Genomic DNA, 16,250 nt, shown 5'->3' with positions numbered 1-16,250 from the left:
ACAAGAACAATTCGTGGGTATGCATTCGAGGGTTGGATTCCCTCTTCTTCATCGAAGAGTTTCACTACTTGGGCTACTCTCAGGGTGCGCCTTCGACGTGGAAGATCCCTGCCATGTCGTCTGCTTGCCGCCGCCGCCGCCGCCGCTTGGTCGCCGCCTTCCGGTCCTCGCCGCCGCCGCCGCCGCCGTCGCCGCCTGCCGGGGCTCGCCGCCCCCGCCTGGTCGCCGCCTGCCGGTGCTCGCCGCCGCCGCCGCCCCGCCGCCGCCGCCTGCTGATCGCCGCCGCCGCCGCCGTCGCCGCCTGCCGGGGCTCGCCGCCGCCATCCGGTGCCGCCTGGTCGCCGCCATCGCCACTGTCCTGACCCTGGTCTACGGCCGTCTTCGTCTCCATCCGTCTTCGTCTTTGTCTGTCCCCAGTTTCTGTCCTCTCCTCTTCGTTCTTGTTTCTCTCTCCCGTCATGTCCGCCCCCACCACCACTGTCACTACTACCAGCACCGCCATTGTCTATACCTCCCCTTCCGCCGCCTCCACCACTATAACTTGGTGTGCCCAGTCCCACCCCCCTCCTTCCATTCCACCTCTCCTCACTCTCCCTTCACCCTCTATCTTTGTTGCCCCCTCTCCCTCTTCTTCCTCTTCCTCTCGCTCCTCTCGTTCTGATCCCTTCCCCCCACTCCCCCAGCCTGTCACTGCAGCTCCAGCTTGGGTGGTGGCCCGTCGGGCCACTGCCCTCGCCCAGCTCTCCCCGTCACCTTCGCCATCACCGCCGCCACTGCCACCGTCATCGTCATCGTCGCCATCGCCGTCGCCTTCACCGTCACCGTCACCATCTCCGGAGCCGACTCCGGTCCCGGGACCTGCCCCTCCCCGCCACATTCCCGTTGTTCCCATCCCCCCCACCTCCTCCACCGCCGTCAAGCGCCCCGGTGGCACTCCTGCTTCCTCTGCTTCAAAAAAGGCTGCGCCTCGTCCTGCTTCCTCCACCCATGATGCCATGGAAGTCTCCCCGCCTGTCCCTGCCCCCTCATCCTCCTCCTCTCCCCCTTCCTCCTACCGCTACCTCCTCTCCCGTCCTGATCCCTCTCTCCTTGAAGCCCGGAACCTCACCCTCTTCCTTCGCCAGCATTGTCCTGGTGCCCCCATCTCCCTCCTCACTCCTCGCCGAGATTCGGTCCTCATCTCCTCCCCCAGCCCAACCCTCCACACCTACCTCCTTTCCCGCATCCCTGTCACCCACTTTGGCCCTCATGCCTCTCTCACCCCTGCTCCTTCACCACCTCCCTCCCACCAACCCCAACCTCCGCGTCGCCCGCCAACTCTCACCGCCGTGATCACTCGGCTTAGTCCAGTGATCACGGAGGAGGAGGTGTTGGCGGAGCTCCAGGCGCATCCCTATTTGGAGGTGCGTGCGGTTCGCCGCATACATAACGCTGCCGGCCCCACCCGCCTTATGCGGGTTTTTTCTGAGCACGCCCCCTCCATTGACCGTCTCCTGAAGGAGGGTGCCCTCCTTTTTAACCAGCGGTACAAGGTTGACCCCTCCCGCTCCCCTCCTCAATCCCTGCGCTGCCAGAGGTGTCTACGCTATGACGCGCACCCCACAGCTGAGTGCCGCGAGGCCCCCACATGTCCGCATTGTCGGCAAGTGCACTTCCTCAGGCAGTGCCCCAACCTCCAATCCCCTCCTTCCTGCAATACCTGCAATCTCCCCCATCCCACCTACTCCCAAAAGTGTAAAGCCCGACCCCCTCCAACCACTCCTGAACTCACCGTCTCTGTCTGTGCCCTGGACGCCCCCACCCCTCCTGGCAATTCCCTTCGTCCCCCCCCCACCGCTGAGGACATCATCAGGTTCCTTACCATCGTCCTCCAGAATGTTCATCCCTTTCAGCGCCCACACACCCTCCAACAGATCTCCCTCGCCGCCCGTTCCATATTCCAACTCAAGATGTACGCCACCTACTCCAACAACCAGGCCCATTTCACCTTCTCCCACCTCGACACCCTCGTCTAAATCCCTATCAGGGCGCGACAGCAACGTATCCTTTTCAACAACATCCGCTCCCTACCCGCCAACAGGAACCTCTTCCTGCACACCCTTGCCACCCACCGCGTGGATGCCTTCCTCCTTAATGAAAACTTCCTCCAACCCCACCACACCATTCACACTTCGCCCTACCTCCTCCACCGCTCCGATAATCCCCTCCCGATTGCGCGTGGCGGAGTTGCAAATTGGTCACCACCGCCAGATCCCCGTTCGGCTCCAACCTCTCCTTCCTGACCCCACCGAACACCTGATCCTTAGTCTCTTCTTCCCCGGCCTTACCGTTCCCTGCGCCACCATCTATGTCCGCCCCAACGCTCCTATTCCCTTCGACTTCCTCTCCCACGTCGATCGTACCTTTTCCTCCTACGTGATCGCCGCCGACCTCAACATCCATAGTCGTTCCGCTGCCCAGTTACGGCGATGGCATCGGTTCCTCTCCACCCTTCAAGGTGACCTCGTCCACATCCCGCGGCATACCCGTCCTGAATCCAACTCCACTCCTGATGTTATCCTCTCCTCCCCCAACCTCCTTGGCCGCATAACGGTGGATGTCCTGGAGCCTATTGGTAGCGACCATCTCCCTGTCCTCCTCACCGTTTCAGACGGTCGTCGCCCTCGCCCCGACCCTCGTACTGATCCTCCCCCAAAGTAAGTCCACGACTATTCCCGAGCCGACTGGAATGCCTACCGGGATACCCTTTCCACCCAGGTCGATAGCCACCCTCTCACCTACCACCACCCTGACGATGTCACCCATGCCGCCTCCTTTCTCCAGCAGACCTTGTCTGAGGCCGTGGAGGCCCACGTTCCTACTGTCGCCATCCACCCCCACCGTCCTACCTTACCCCCACAGGCCGTTCTCCTCCTCCGTGAATCCCGTCGTCTCTACCGTGCCTTCCTCCGCACGCGTGACCCGGACACACTACGACGCCACTGGCAACTCCAGCGACACGTTTGTAATTTGCTCGCGGCTCAGAAACGCCGGGACTGGCGACAGACATGCACCCGTTTAAATGCAACCCTACCAATCAACTCGTCCAAGTTCTGGACGGCCTTCCGTCGCCTTACCGGAACTAAACCCTCCCCCTACTATCCTCTTCTCCACGATGATCACCCGTTCCCTGACATCCTTAGTAAGGCCAATCACTTTGCCTCCTACCTCTCCGATGTCTTCTCCATCACCGACAATCGCCAGTTCGATTACTCCCTCTTCCCGGATATCCGCGATCGAACTGACACCTCTGTCCCTCCTCTCGCTCCTGGTTTCCAGTACTTGGACAACATTACACACACGGAACTCAATGCCCCTATCACTGCACAGGATCTCATTGTTACACTCCGCACCAAACGCAACACCGCTCCTTGTCATGATCGTGTCACCTACCGTCTTCTTCGTGAAGCTCCTGTCTCTTTCCTCTCCACCCTGGCCAGGCTCTACAATGTAGTCCTGTCCATCGGTTACTACCCCGACCTGTGGAAAACCTCCCGTATCCTCATGTTCCTTAAACCTGGCAATCCGCCGTCCGCCGTCTCCTCCTACCGTCCCATCAGCCTTACCTCGGTCTTCAGCAAGGTCCTGGAATCTATCCTCACCTGTCGCATCCACCAGCATCTCCGCCAGCACCGCCTCCTTCCCGTCACCCAGTGTGGCTTTCGGCCGTCCTTCTCTTCCGACGACCTCCTCCTTCACCTCACTCATCTCCTTTCCGAACAGCTTAATTCCCGTCGCTCCGCAATCTTCCTCTCCCTGGACCTCGAACGTGCATATGACCGCGTATGGCATTCCGGTCTCCTCTTCAAGCTCCAAACCTTCGCCCTTCCCATTAACTACGTCCGTCTGATCGGCTCCTTTCTCTCCCGCCGTCCTTCCTATGTCACCATCCATAACACCGATTCCTACACCTTTTTCCCCTCCGCCGGTGTGCCCCAAGGCTCCGTCCTCTCCCCCCTTCTGTACCTGTTGTACACGGCGGACATGCCGCCGCCGTCACCCCCCATCCACCTTCTCCAGCTTGCCGATGACACCACCTTCCTTGCCCTTGCCCCCACCCTACAGCGCTCCCATCGCCTTCTCCAATCCCATCTTGACCGGTTCACCGCTTGGTGCAACCAGTGGTTGCTCAAGGTCAATCCTTCCAAAACCCAGGTGATCATTGTAGGCAAAACCACCCCTTCCTTCCGCCTCCTTGATTTCTATCTCACCGTCTATGGCCGTCCCATCGCCCTCACTCCCACCCTTAAGTACCTTGGCGTCACCCTCGACCGTCGCCTCTCCTGGACTCCCCATCTCCAGACAATCCAAGCCAAGGCACGTTCCCGCCTCCGTCTCCTCAAGCACCTTTCCGGTCGTACGTGGGGTCTGGACCCCTCCACCATCCTCCACACCTATAAATCCCTCATCCGCCCTATCCTTTGTTATGCCCATCCAGCATGGATCTCTGCTCCCCCTACCTTTTATAAATCCCTCCAAATCCTTGAACACCATGCTCTCCGCCTCGCCTATCGCATCCGTCTCCCCTCCCCCACGTGGATCCTCTACGATCACATCCCCTTCCCCCACCTCCTCCTTTTCCTTGAAAGGATACGGATCCTGTACACCTCCCGCAAACTCGATCCTCCTCACCCGCTCGTCTCCCCGATCCTCTCCCACCCCCGCCCGCTGCCGCGCCTGTATTCGCACGTCCCACCCGGTCTCCATCTCTCCACCCTCCTTACCCTCTCCCAAGGTGGCTTCCGCCAGCTCCCCCTCCCTGATGATGCCCTCCTCCCTTGCATCTACCCCTCCTACCAACTTTGATCCTCCCGCCCTCCTCCTGTACTTATTCCTCCAGGCACCCTCCCTCCCTCCCTCCTCTCCCTTTTCCCTCCCTCTTCCTTTTCTCCCCCCCTCCTCCCCCGGGCCTCCCCTCCCCTGTTCGTCTCCTCCTGCCCCCGACTCCTCAGCCATTGGCATCCTTTTTCTCCCCTCACCCCCACCTCCCCCTTCTACTCCTCTTGGCAGGTCCCCGGACTCGCACACGTTACGTGGACATTCGCGCGCCGGAGGTCGCCGCCATCAGTGTTTTGTGTGTTTAATGTTTAGTGTTTAGTGTTCACCGTCCCCTCCATCGTTCACCAGTGCCATCATCATCTTCAGTGGTTGTGCGTTGTCTCATCAGCTAGCAGTGTGGATTATCGACGAGTGTGAACGGCTCCGTGATTGTCTCTATGTGTCTCCTGTTTTATTGCCCACCGCTCTGTGACTTGTGTGTCTTCTCACTGTTTTTGCTGCTTCTGTCTTCTATGGCTGAAGAGCAGCGTAGAGTGCTGCTGACAGCCTGCCTGTTGTACAGGTTTTAAAATAACAATAAAGTAAAAAAAAAAAAAAAATTCGTGGGTATGCAAAATGTACGCGATTTTCCCCCTCCCTGCCTGCAGTCATCTGCGGGTATTCCAACATAACCTTGCTCCTTCCCGCTCCCAATCCCACCCATCACTATCAACAGCCAAAGCAAAGTAAATACAAGGGCTGCAGAGTTGTCATTACTCTTAATGATATGGATGCTGTGGATTTAGAGCTTTTCGCAGAGTGCTGATTGTTCCGTAATTATATGGGCGAACTGCTGGATAATAGTATCGTCCTGTCACGATATTTCGGCGGATTAGTGGGGCAAGACTTCATAGCAATAAATTCGTAAGATCGCTGAATGCATAAAGATATCGTACTAATAGGTGAGGAACGTATAAAATCGTACTATGGATGCTGTGGGTTTAGAGCTTTTCCCAGCGTGCTGATTGATCCGTAAATATACGGGCGAACTGCTGGATATTAGTAACGTCCTGTCACGATATTTCGGCGCATTAGTGGGGCAAGACTTCATAGCAATAAATTCGTAAGATCGCTGAATGCATAAAGATATCGTACTAATAGGTGAAGAACGTATAAAATCGTACTTCAACCAATTTAGGTAATCAAAGAGCGTATTTTCTTCATTCTTTCGGTACGACCACATTTCTTCTACATTTGGTTATGTTACATGCTACTTACAAGGGAACCTCCCCACCGCACCCCCGTCAGATTTAGTTACAAGTTGGCACAGTAGATAGGCCTTGAAAAATTGAACACAGATCAATCGAGAAAACAGGAAGAAGCTATCTGGAACTATGAAAAAAATAAGCAAAGTATACAAACTGAGTAGTCTATGCACAAGATAGGCAACATCAAGGACAATATATCCTCAGGAGCGCCGTGGTCCCCTCGTTAGTGTGGACAGCTGCGGAACGAGAGGTCCTTGGTTCTAGTCTTCCCTTGAGTGGAAGGTTTAATTTCTTTATTTTTGCAAAGTCATGATCTGTCCATTCGTTCATTGACGTCTCTGTTCACTGTAGTAAGTTTAGTGTCTGTGTTTTGCGGCCGCACCGCAAAACCGTGCCATTAGTAGACGAAAGGACGTGCCTCTCCAATGGGAACCGAAAACATTTGATCACAAGGTCATAGGTCAATCGATTCCTCCACGGGGAAACACGTCTGATACATTCTATACCACACTGGTGACGGCATGTGCGTCACATGAGAGGAATATGTTGTCAACACACCTATCTTGTACACTTGGCGAATGGGTAAGAAGATTCTTCTACCTTGCCCGATTTAGGTTTTCTTGTGGATGTGATAAACACTCACAAAAAACTGATCACATTGGACAGATGGGCAGACATAATAATTGTCTGAAAATAAACTATTAAACTTTTCACTCGTGGGAAGACTTTAACTAAGGACCTCTCATTCCACAGCTGCTCACGCTAACCACGGGACCACGGCGCTCCTAAGCTCAAAATCTCCTTGATGTTGCCTATCTTGCACATGGACTACTCAGTTTGTATATTTTGCTTATTTTTTCATAGTTCTGCACTACTTCTTCCTGTTTTCTCGATTGATCGGTGTTCAGTTTTTCAAGGCCTATCCACTGTGCCAACTTACAACTAAATCTGAGGGGCGAGCGATGGGGAGGTTCCCTTGTTAGAAACAAACCAGTTCAAAACAAACGAGTGGTTATTGAAAGACGGGACGGGACATATATACCGCATACGCCGGGATTTCCACTAAAACCACTCTGATTTCAAAGACCCAGGAAGAAAAATCCACAATAGATATGACAATGAAAAATGAACTACATTGTAGAGCATCTCAAAGAATTTAACATCAATACACCTCTACATGTTAACCATTTGCAGCACGAAGAATATCGAGTCTACATTCAATTTCTCGCCAAGTTCTTTGTAAAATTTCCTCTGTTATTTTTGCAATCGCATTAGTGAATGTCGCAACGTAGGAATATCATCCACTTTCGTCGCATGCACGCAGTCCTTCACAAATCGCCACACGAAGAAATCAAGCGGCGTGACGTCGGGTGAACGTGGTGGCTAGGCAATGGATCTGATCCAACGACTGGGAAATTTCCTATCCAGAAACATGCGAACAGACGTTGGCCAATGCGGCGGAGCTACATCTTGAAATACGATGTTGGGTTGCAAGACTTGTGCCTGAGGGTACACAACTGCTCCAACATGTCCAGATACACTGACCCATTCACTGTTTGTTCCGCAAAGAAGAACGGTCCAACAGTCCTGCCATGCATTAGCCAGCACCAGACGGTTAGTTTAGGGCTATCACGAACATGTTCAATGACAACGTGCGGATTTTGCGAACCCCAAATCTGAACATTATGCCTATTAACGCTTCCCGATAAATGTAAGGTTGTCTCACCTGAGAATAAACATCGTTCCAGGAAGCTGACATCCATACCAATACGCAGCAGCAATTTGTTGTCGGCGTGGTTTGTCGTTCGTCGTCAGATGTCGCAGAATTTGCACTCTGTAAGCACACAGACGAAGACGCTGGTGAACTACACGATGCAACGTTGATCGAGGTACATCAAGTTGCCTTCATGCTTGATGAATTGACTTACGTGGGCATCTGAGAAACGTTCGTCTGATGTACACCACTGTCTCTTCTGAAACTCCATAACGTGCACCGCCAGAACGTTTCAGAACACTTCCTGTTAGAAATTTCCTATACTATTCCTTGTTTTCAAATCAGGTGTATCACGTTCATACACTAAACGATAATCTAATAATCGGCGATTTTGTTTCTGCAATCCACGCTACTGCTTGCACGTGCTGCTGTGGAGTCGCCATTTTCACTTCATACGACCATGCTGCACTTGGAACTTGTGACGTGGGAATATAAATTCTTTGAGATGCTCTACAATGTGGTGCATTTTTCATTGTATCTACTGTGCTTTTCTCTCCTGGGTCCTTGGAATCAGGGAGGTTTGAGTGGGACACCCTGTATTTTGACTGGACAACGTCTGGTCAACCTACACTATGTCTTTCTCCTTACTGTCCAGATTTAGCTTCCTCGGATTTTCATTTATTTGATCCCCTCAAGGAGGCATTACGGGGATAAAAATTCAGCAACAACAAGGTGGTCAAAGTATCTGTGGGGAAAATGGCTCAGCAGTAAGACAAATAGTGCCTTGAATCAAGCATCAATATTTTTAACGCTCTGCAGTCTCCAATATCCTGCTCACAAACCATCAGAACCATTCTCAGACAGTCTGTATTATTCCGCAGTACTCAAAATTGGGAACCATTTGAAGACAAGGACTGAGGAAGACATGGCACAAACAAGTTAAGGGGACCACACAGTGGTTCATTTCGAAAAAAAAAAAAAAAATATCGATTTTCGATTTTCATCGTATTTCGAAAGATTAAGATTTTATTTAAGTACTCTGAAAAGGATTTTGCTGAAAAAAAGTTTTGGAGCATTTAAAGGGCATTTTCCTACCAACTGTGTTTATGTGCCACGTACAATCTATTGGCAAGAGCATGGCTGCAGTGAGGACATTTTGTACAGTGATGAACTTACATCAACCACCAAATAAATTTAAAAACTGACTGCACCACCATTCTCTTCCTACTGCTGTTATTACAGCAATTAAACCTATTTTCAGAGACTTGGCTCATCCTGACGTAATGAAATGTCTGCATGGGCAGACACACAACCCAAATGAATGTTTCAACAGCATAATTTGGAACAGCCTTCCTAAAACTGTATTTGTAGGCATGCATAGAGTGAAACTAGGATTTCATGATGTTGTTATTACATTCAACTATGGTGATATTGGAAAGTGTTGGGTACTGAAAAAGCTGGGAATTAATGCTGGTGAAAATATGATCACTGGGCTGAAACATTGCGATAAAATGAGGATAGCCAATGCAGACAGGTCTGCATCTAATATGGCCAAGAAAGCAAGACAGACATCCAGGAAGATGAAAAAAAAAAAAAAAAAAAAAAAAAAAGCTGGAAGACCTGCTAGAGGCCAAAGAAGGGCCATCATATAGTGCAAGACAGTTTTAATTAACTGTAAGTAACAAATTTCAAAAGTTTTTCCTTTAAAGTCAATTTCCCACAAACTAAAATTTTCAGTACATATGCCCCATCACATCAGAAACTATCATAGATAAATGAATGAAATTTTCAGTCCTTGTATAACATAAAAAGCCACCTCTGGTACTACATTCATTAACATTCCCCATTAGGAAGCCACAAAAAAATATTTTCTGCACAAAAAATTAATATTTTTTGTTAATAAATTTAAAATAGTATTTCTTAAAAACTATAAAATGGATACATGGGTTAGATAGGCAGGGTGTGGTCCCCTTAAGCGGTCTCCTCCTCCTGTGGACAAAACCAGCAACACTTCAGCAAGACGTCAGCAACTACTTGCAGTAGCCTGTTCGATGTGAAATATTGCCCAGTCATCCCGCAGTACTAGCGTTTATTGCAGCAACATTGATGACAGCGCTATTGCGGCTGCATATTTCCGTAAAATATGGCCCTTGTAAACGCACCTTGAGACCTGTTGTGCGCTGACAAGCAACGCCAAATGCTTAGAGCGAGCTACGCCACTGCAGATATGCGAAGCAGCAGAGCCATCTGTGCGCGCAAAGACGTATTACGTTGCGATTGTAAGCGAGTGCAACGAAAACTTATAGATTTCAAAAGAAAAGATGGCTTCCTGAAAGCAGCACTAGCTGGAACAGAATGTCTATCGTATGGAAAAATGTGTAGTGAGGTCAAGCCAGCTAAAAGTATCAATTGGTAAGAATGCGCTCACATGTACTGTGTGAACAAAATAGCGATGTACAAGGGGACAACCTAAATTCTGCCCTTACTAATACTGTATAGGACTATTATATGTGTGACTACTATGATTGTGTAGAGATTTTGCAATACGCGCAGCATGGCGTGCTGCATCAGGAGTGATTAAGGTAATCAGAGCGCAAATCCGTGGACAAAATTAAGGTGTGTTGTCACCATGAAATATGAAAATAAAAAGCCCTTGAAAATATACCCCACATTTAAAAATGTAGTTAAGCTTATATTCTTCCCAAACGACAAACAATTTATCATGAAGAAAGCGTTGCAGCTCTTCATTATGTTCACTGACTAGTCCTATTCGTTTCTGGGTGTAGAGGGATATGCAGATTTGTGTAAATCTCATGTTTATCGCTAATGTTCGCACCAACATCATGGACACTGTTTTTTTCTTCTTTTTCATTAACCTGGAACTGAATTTTGTCTTCGAGTAGCGGAGCTTTATATACTTCTCCCGAGAAGTTCATATCCAACTGCAGCAGCTTACGATAGCTATTTGTTTCTACATACATTCATTTGAACAGACTGGATTTACCAATAACATAAACACTGTTGCAATTATATTTCACAGCCCTGGAGGTGGGGGAATATTTGCTAATGTTCTGGACTGGAATAGAGAACCAGAAACAGCGGACAGATTTTGTGATGTAAGCTAGTTAGCTTAATGAGTCTTATTGAAGCAAGATCTACAAAATACCAGTGTTTACGTACTTTTTACAAGTGCTGGAAATGTTTCGTAAATTGGACAAACTGTATATAATCCACAGTCTCAGTAGTAGTGACGTAAACAGTTTCTTTCTCGAAGCATATTTTTTATGGGGACAACTATGATAACACAGATGTCAGTACGTTTCTCTGGTACGATCTGTAAACTTAGAAAGGTTGTAAAAATGATATATTTAAACATATGGAAAATAAGGCATTCGATATCAGATTCTTCGAATATTTTTTTTTTATTTCAATAATTTCGATTTTGATGAATTTTGAATAAATCACACACATTACAAGCCTAATATTTGGTATGTGGGGAGAAGCACGTTATGGCATCGTTATGTCTTTAATATTCAGTGCTAGCGAGGTTCGAGACATTCAAAATTACAAGTCAGGAAGAATGACCCCGAAATGCAATCTTGGAGCAAGGTCCCCTTCAGCACTGTGGTTTCGCACCGTTAGATTCACTATGACGTATGCAAACTTATTACTAAAATGCCACAAACGATGTTTGTATTTACCGAATGAACTGGAGCTGAGTTTCCATTTCTGAAATCAGAAAGGCAATGCGAGAAGTTATTTTACACGTGTGTTTGCATGCGACAACAGTAACAAAATATTTACTCGATTAGTACTGCAAGGTAGTTTGACGTTTAATTAGCGCTAGTTACAAAATGTATGATCTGTGTAGTTATAGCTTAAAGCATGTATAACACATACATATATGGATATATTATTAACGTAAGTTTCTAAAAATGTTTCCTCTACTATTGTGGACAACGAGATATGCAGCGTTTCCTAAAGAGTAAGGAATTTGATTTCTCAAAGTACCGCTTTGTGCTTTAATGCATATCCTCTAGCACACTCCTTTTTCTTTCGTCATTTTACTATTTTTCAGTTCTTTGCGGAAAGTTGTTTGGAGAGAATGAACTCTTGGTCTTGGCAGGAACTGCTTTTTATTGTGGAATACACGGTGCATTGTGCAATACAGCGAGTGACAAGTGTCTCCTTCAATATACTGCGCCCAAACAGTCAACATCAGTCTCAGATGGTCTGTGTTATTGCACGGTACTCAATATTGGTAAGCAATTACAGACAAGGACAGGAGAAGATATGGTCCAACCATGCACAATGTGGACAAAACCGGCAGCACCCCTGCAATACGCAGCATTATTTGCAACAAGTCATTCAATACTGTCCAGTCATCCCCGCAATTGACTGCAACAACACTGGTGGGAACATTACTGCGAACACAAGTTGCCATACAATACGGCACGAGTAAACACACCTATGGGCGTGTTGGGCGTTGGCTAGCAATGCATAGAGCGAACTCCGCCACTGCAGATATTGCGAAGCAGCAGAGCCATCTGTGCGCGTGTACACTTATTACGTTGCGATTGTGAGCGTGGGCAACAAAAGCTGAATGATTTTTAAATAAAGATGGCTTCCTGAAAGTAGTAGTAGCTGGAACAGAGAGAGAAACAAAATGTTTATCGTATGACAAAACATATAGTGAGCTGAAGTCTGACAAAGGCATCAATTGGGAAGAATGAGTTCACACATACTCTGTGAACAAGATTGGCATATAGAAAGGGATGACAAAACGAATCTTCCATCAACACTTTGATTATTCTCTTTTCCCCACTGTCATGGAACATGCCGATACCTTGGTCACTCCACTTGCTCGTATTCTCCAGTACTTGGGGCAGTTGCCCTCCTCCGACAGAAACACTCCCATCACAGCACAAGACATTTAACTTATCCTCCGGTCCAAACGCAACACGGCCCCTGGTCACGACTGCGTCACCTTTGAGAAAGCCCTTATACCTTCCCGCCTGTCCTCGCCCATCTCTATAACGTCATCCTCTCTACTGGCTTCTACCACGACCTGTGGAAGACCTCCCGCATCCTCTTATTCCTCAAACACAACAAACCGCCTTCTGCTGCCTCTTCCTATCGTCCCATCTGCCTCACCTCCGTCTTCAGTAAGGTCTTAGAATCCATCCTCTCCCACCGTATCCATCAGCGCCTTACTCAACATCACCTATTCCCTCTTACCCAGTGTGGCTTCCGACCCCCCTCCTCTGCTGAAGACCAACTCCTTAACCTCGTTCACCTTCTGTCTCTCCAGCTCAACTCCCGTCGCTCTGCCATTTTTGTTTCCCTTGACGTCCAAAATGCCTATGACCGTGTATGGCATCCCGGTCTCCTCTTTAGACTCCAATCCTATGCCCTGCCTATCAATTTTGTCCGTTTGGTCGCTTCCTTCCTCTCGCACTGTCCTTCCTGTGCCACCCTCCACAACACAAAATACTTTATCTTTTATCCCACTGCTAGCGTCCCCCAGGGCTCTGTCCTCTCCCCCCTTCTTTATCTCTTGTATACAGGTGATATGCCCAAGCCTCCGCCACCAGTTCACCATCTCCAGTATGCTGATGACACCGCCTTCCTGGATCTCTATCCTACCCTTCAACAGTCCCAATGTACCCTCCAAACCCACCTTAACCAGTTCACCACTTGGTGTAACCAGTGGTTCCTCCGTCTCAATAGCTCCAAAACCCAGGCAATCATCACAGGGCGCACCACTCGCTCCTTTCGCCTCCAAGATTTCTACCTGACCCATTGTGGTCGTCCCATCCAGCTCACCCCCACCCTGAGATAGCTTGGCCTCACCCTCGACCGACACCTCACCTAGACCCCTTATCTCCAGACCATCCAGCAGAAAGCACATTCCCGCCTCCACCTTCTGAAACTCCTGTCTGGCCGGACATGGGGATTGCATTCTTCTATCATCCTCCACACTTACAAATCCCTCATCCGTCCTATCCTCTGTTATGCCAGCATTGCCTGGATCTCCGCTCCCACCCGCTTTTACAAGGCCCTCCAAATCCTTGAACGCCATGCGCTTTGCGTTGCCTTCCATATCCGCCTTCCTGCCCCTACACGGCTCCTGTAGGAACCGATCCCCTTCCCCCACCTCCTCCTTTTCCTCCAACATCTCCGCATCCTGTACATTGTCCCCACAGGCTTGATACACCCCACCCTCTGGTTTCCTCCTTACTCTCCACCCCCCGCCCGTTGCCGCGCCTCTATTGCTGTATCCCTCCCTCTCTACACCTCCACACCCTCCATCTCCTTCATCAGGGCAATTTCCAGTGCCTCCCCACCCCAGATGATGGACTTTGCCATGACATCTACCCTTCCTGCCTCCCCTCCCCAGGGCCCGCCTTTTTTCCTCTTCCCTCCTTCTCCCAGAGCCGATTTTCCTCCTTCCCCCCCTCCCCTGAGACCCTGCACCCCATACTTGCCTCTTTCCTTCCCACATCCCTCCCTACCTGGCCCTCTTCAGCGAAACCCCCCCGCTCATCACCCCCATCTCTTCCCCTCCCTCCCTTCTTCCAGTCTCCCTCATCTCCTTGCGCCTGGCAGATCCTATGTTTTGATCATCGTCAGTGTTGTGTTAAGTGCTGTTTCTCCTATGCTTCAAGAGGTGTGATTTTAATTGTGTATTGCATTGAGGTTCGCTGTCAGTGTTTATGTGCTACAGCATCCGTCAATAATTTTTATGCTCCAGTCACACTGTGCCTTGTGTTCTTTTAATTGTTGCAGTGTGTGGCTTTATCTGTGCGCTACTTTTTTACAGTTTTTTATCTCCATTTTACAGTCGCCCCTTTTTTTGTTTATTGCCTCCCATGATATTCCCCCTTTTCTATATCTATGTCCACTGTATTCACTCCTTTGTATATTTTTCACTGTCTTCTATTGTTTGTTTTATGTCTTTCGGCTGAAGATCAGTGCATATGCTGCTGCCAGCCCACCCTGATGAGGAATTGAAAACAATAAAGGAAAAAAAAAAACTGAATCTTCATGCAACCGTGTACACTATTCCCCTTTCATCCCTGCCTGCCACTGGCTGCAGGTAATCCTCTAAACCCCTTTTCCTTCCCTCACCCCTTCTGCACCTCTCTTTAAAATGCAAAACATGGATACAGATCAAATCGATGAGACTTCATATATTGTATGTGGGGAGAAGAACGTTGTGTGGCATCACTATGTCCAATGGTCCATAATTTCTGGGCGTGCGAGGTTTAAGACATTCAACATTCCAAGTCAGGGAAAATGACCTTTGAAATGTAATCTTCGGCAAGGCCTTGATGGTTAAAGAGAAACCTGTATTTACAAGCTTCTTTAATTATGTTCTCTCCTCTGAAACACAAATAAGTTTGGAAGAACTGTTAATTTTTACGAAAACTTTGATTATTGTGCCTGTATCTTTGACAGTTTGGTGACATATACTTTCATTACTGTGCTGTGTTCCAGTGCTCAAACTGCAACTATATTTTTCCGTTTTCCAAATGAAGGCTGTATTAACACACACACAACAACCAAAACACGTGATCTCTAGACTGGAACACTATCGCAAGCTCCCACCAGAATGCGCTCCAACTTCACAACTTATAATTACGAGCATTATGTAATTGTGAGTTTTAAAAATGCAGAAGGAATCGAGTTAACAAAACCTATCCTTTCATGTTTCTTAATTTGTCTGAATTTACGGTAAAAATTCTATATTGTTAATTTCTATGTATGACAAGTCCAATATCGTTTGTATGATGACACGGATACTAAATAAATAAATATTCCTGGCCCATTGTGGTCATGTACAATTCCAACTGTCCAACGGGTTAGGAGAAACAAAAGATAATGTGACATTGACACACACAACGAGACATCTTCATGCTACTAGATTGCCGTAGCTGCTGGCTGGCATAAACAGAACAATAGATACACTCATCACAACTTTGAAATCTCAGTATATTATACTGTAGGTCTCTGGTGATGCTGGAAGTTATACTACGGGAAATAGTCTACCTGAATTTTGATTACAATGAAATTTCTTAATAACGTAGAGGGTCTCTGGTGTGGCAAATACTACATCAAAACCCTTAAAACCTCTCATTGTTCACTTTGCTGATAAAGTGTACCAGGAATGCAGCATAATTAAAAAAAACACATACACACGCACCCACAGACACCTGAGAATTATAAAAACTTTTGCATCCTTGTCACAAAATTTAAACCTAACATGGCTCATTGTGACCATGTGGAAAAAGTATATTGCCTATCAGTAGCTAAGAAATTGTGGGATTACTTATAACAGGTGCGGGCATCTCAAAACCAAATATGAATAGAATCTGAGGAGGCAAGGCAGGGACAATATCTAAAATTACACCCAAAATGACCCATGCATGTTTTCAGTTTCTCCTCAACTACACAGCTTTTACTATTGT

Source organism: Schistocerca serialis, unplaced genomic scaffold (assembly GCF_023864345.2).
Source record: "Schistocerca serialis cubense isolate TAMUIC-IGC-003099 unplaced genomic scaffold, iqSchSeri2.2 HiC_scaffold_1393, whole genome shotgun sequence".
Classification (NCBI taxonomy): Eukaryota; Metazoa; Arthropoda; class Insecta; order Orthoptera; family Acrididae; genus Schistocerca; species Schistocerca serialis.
This window is presented reverse-complemented; position numbering follows the sequence as displayed.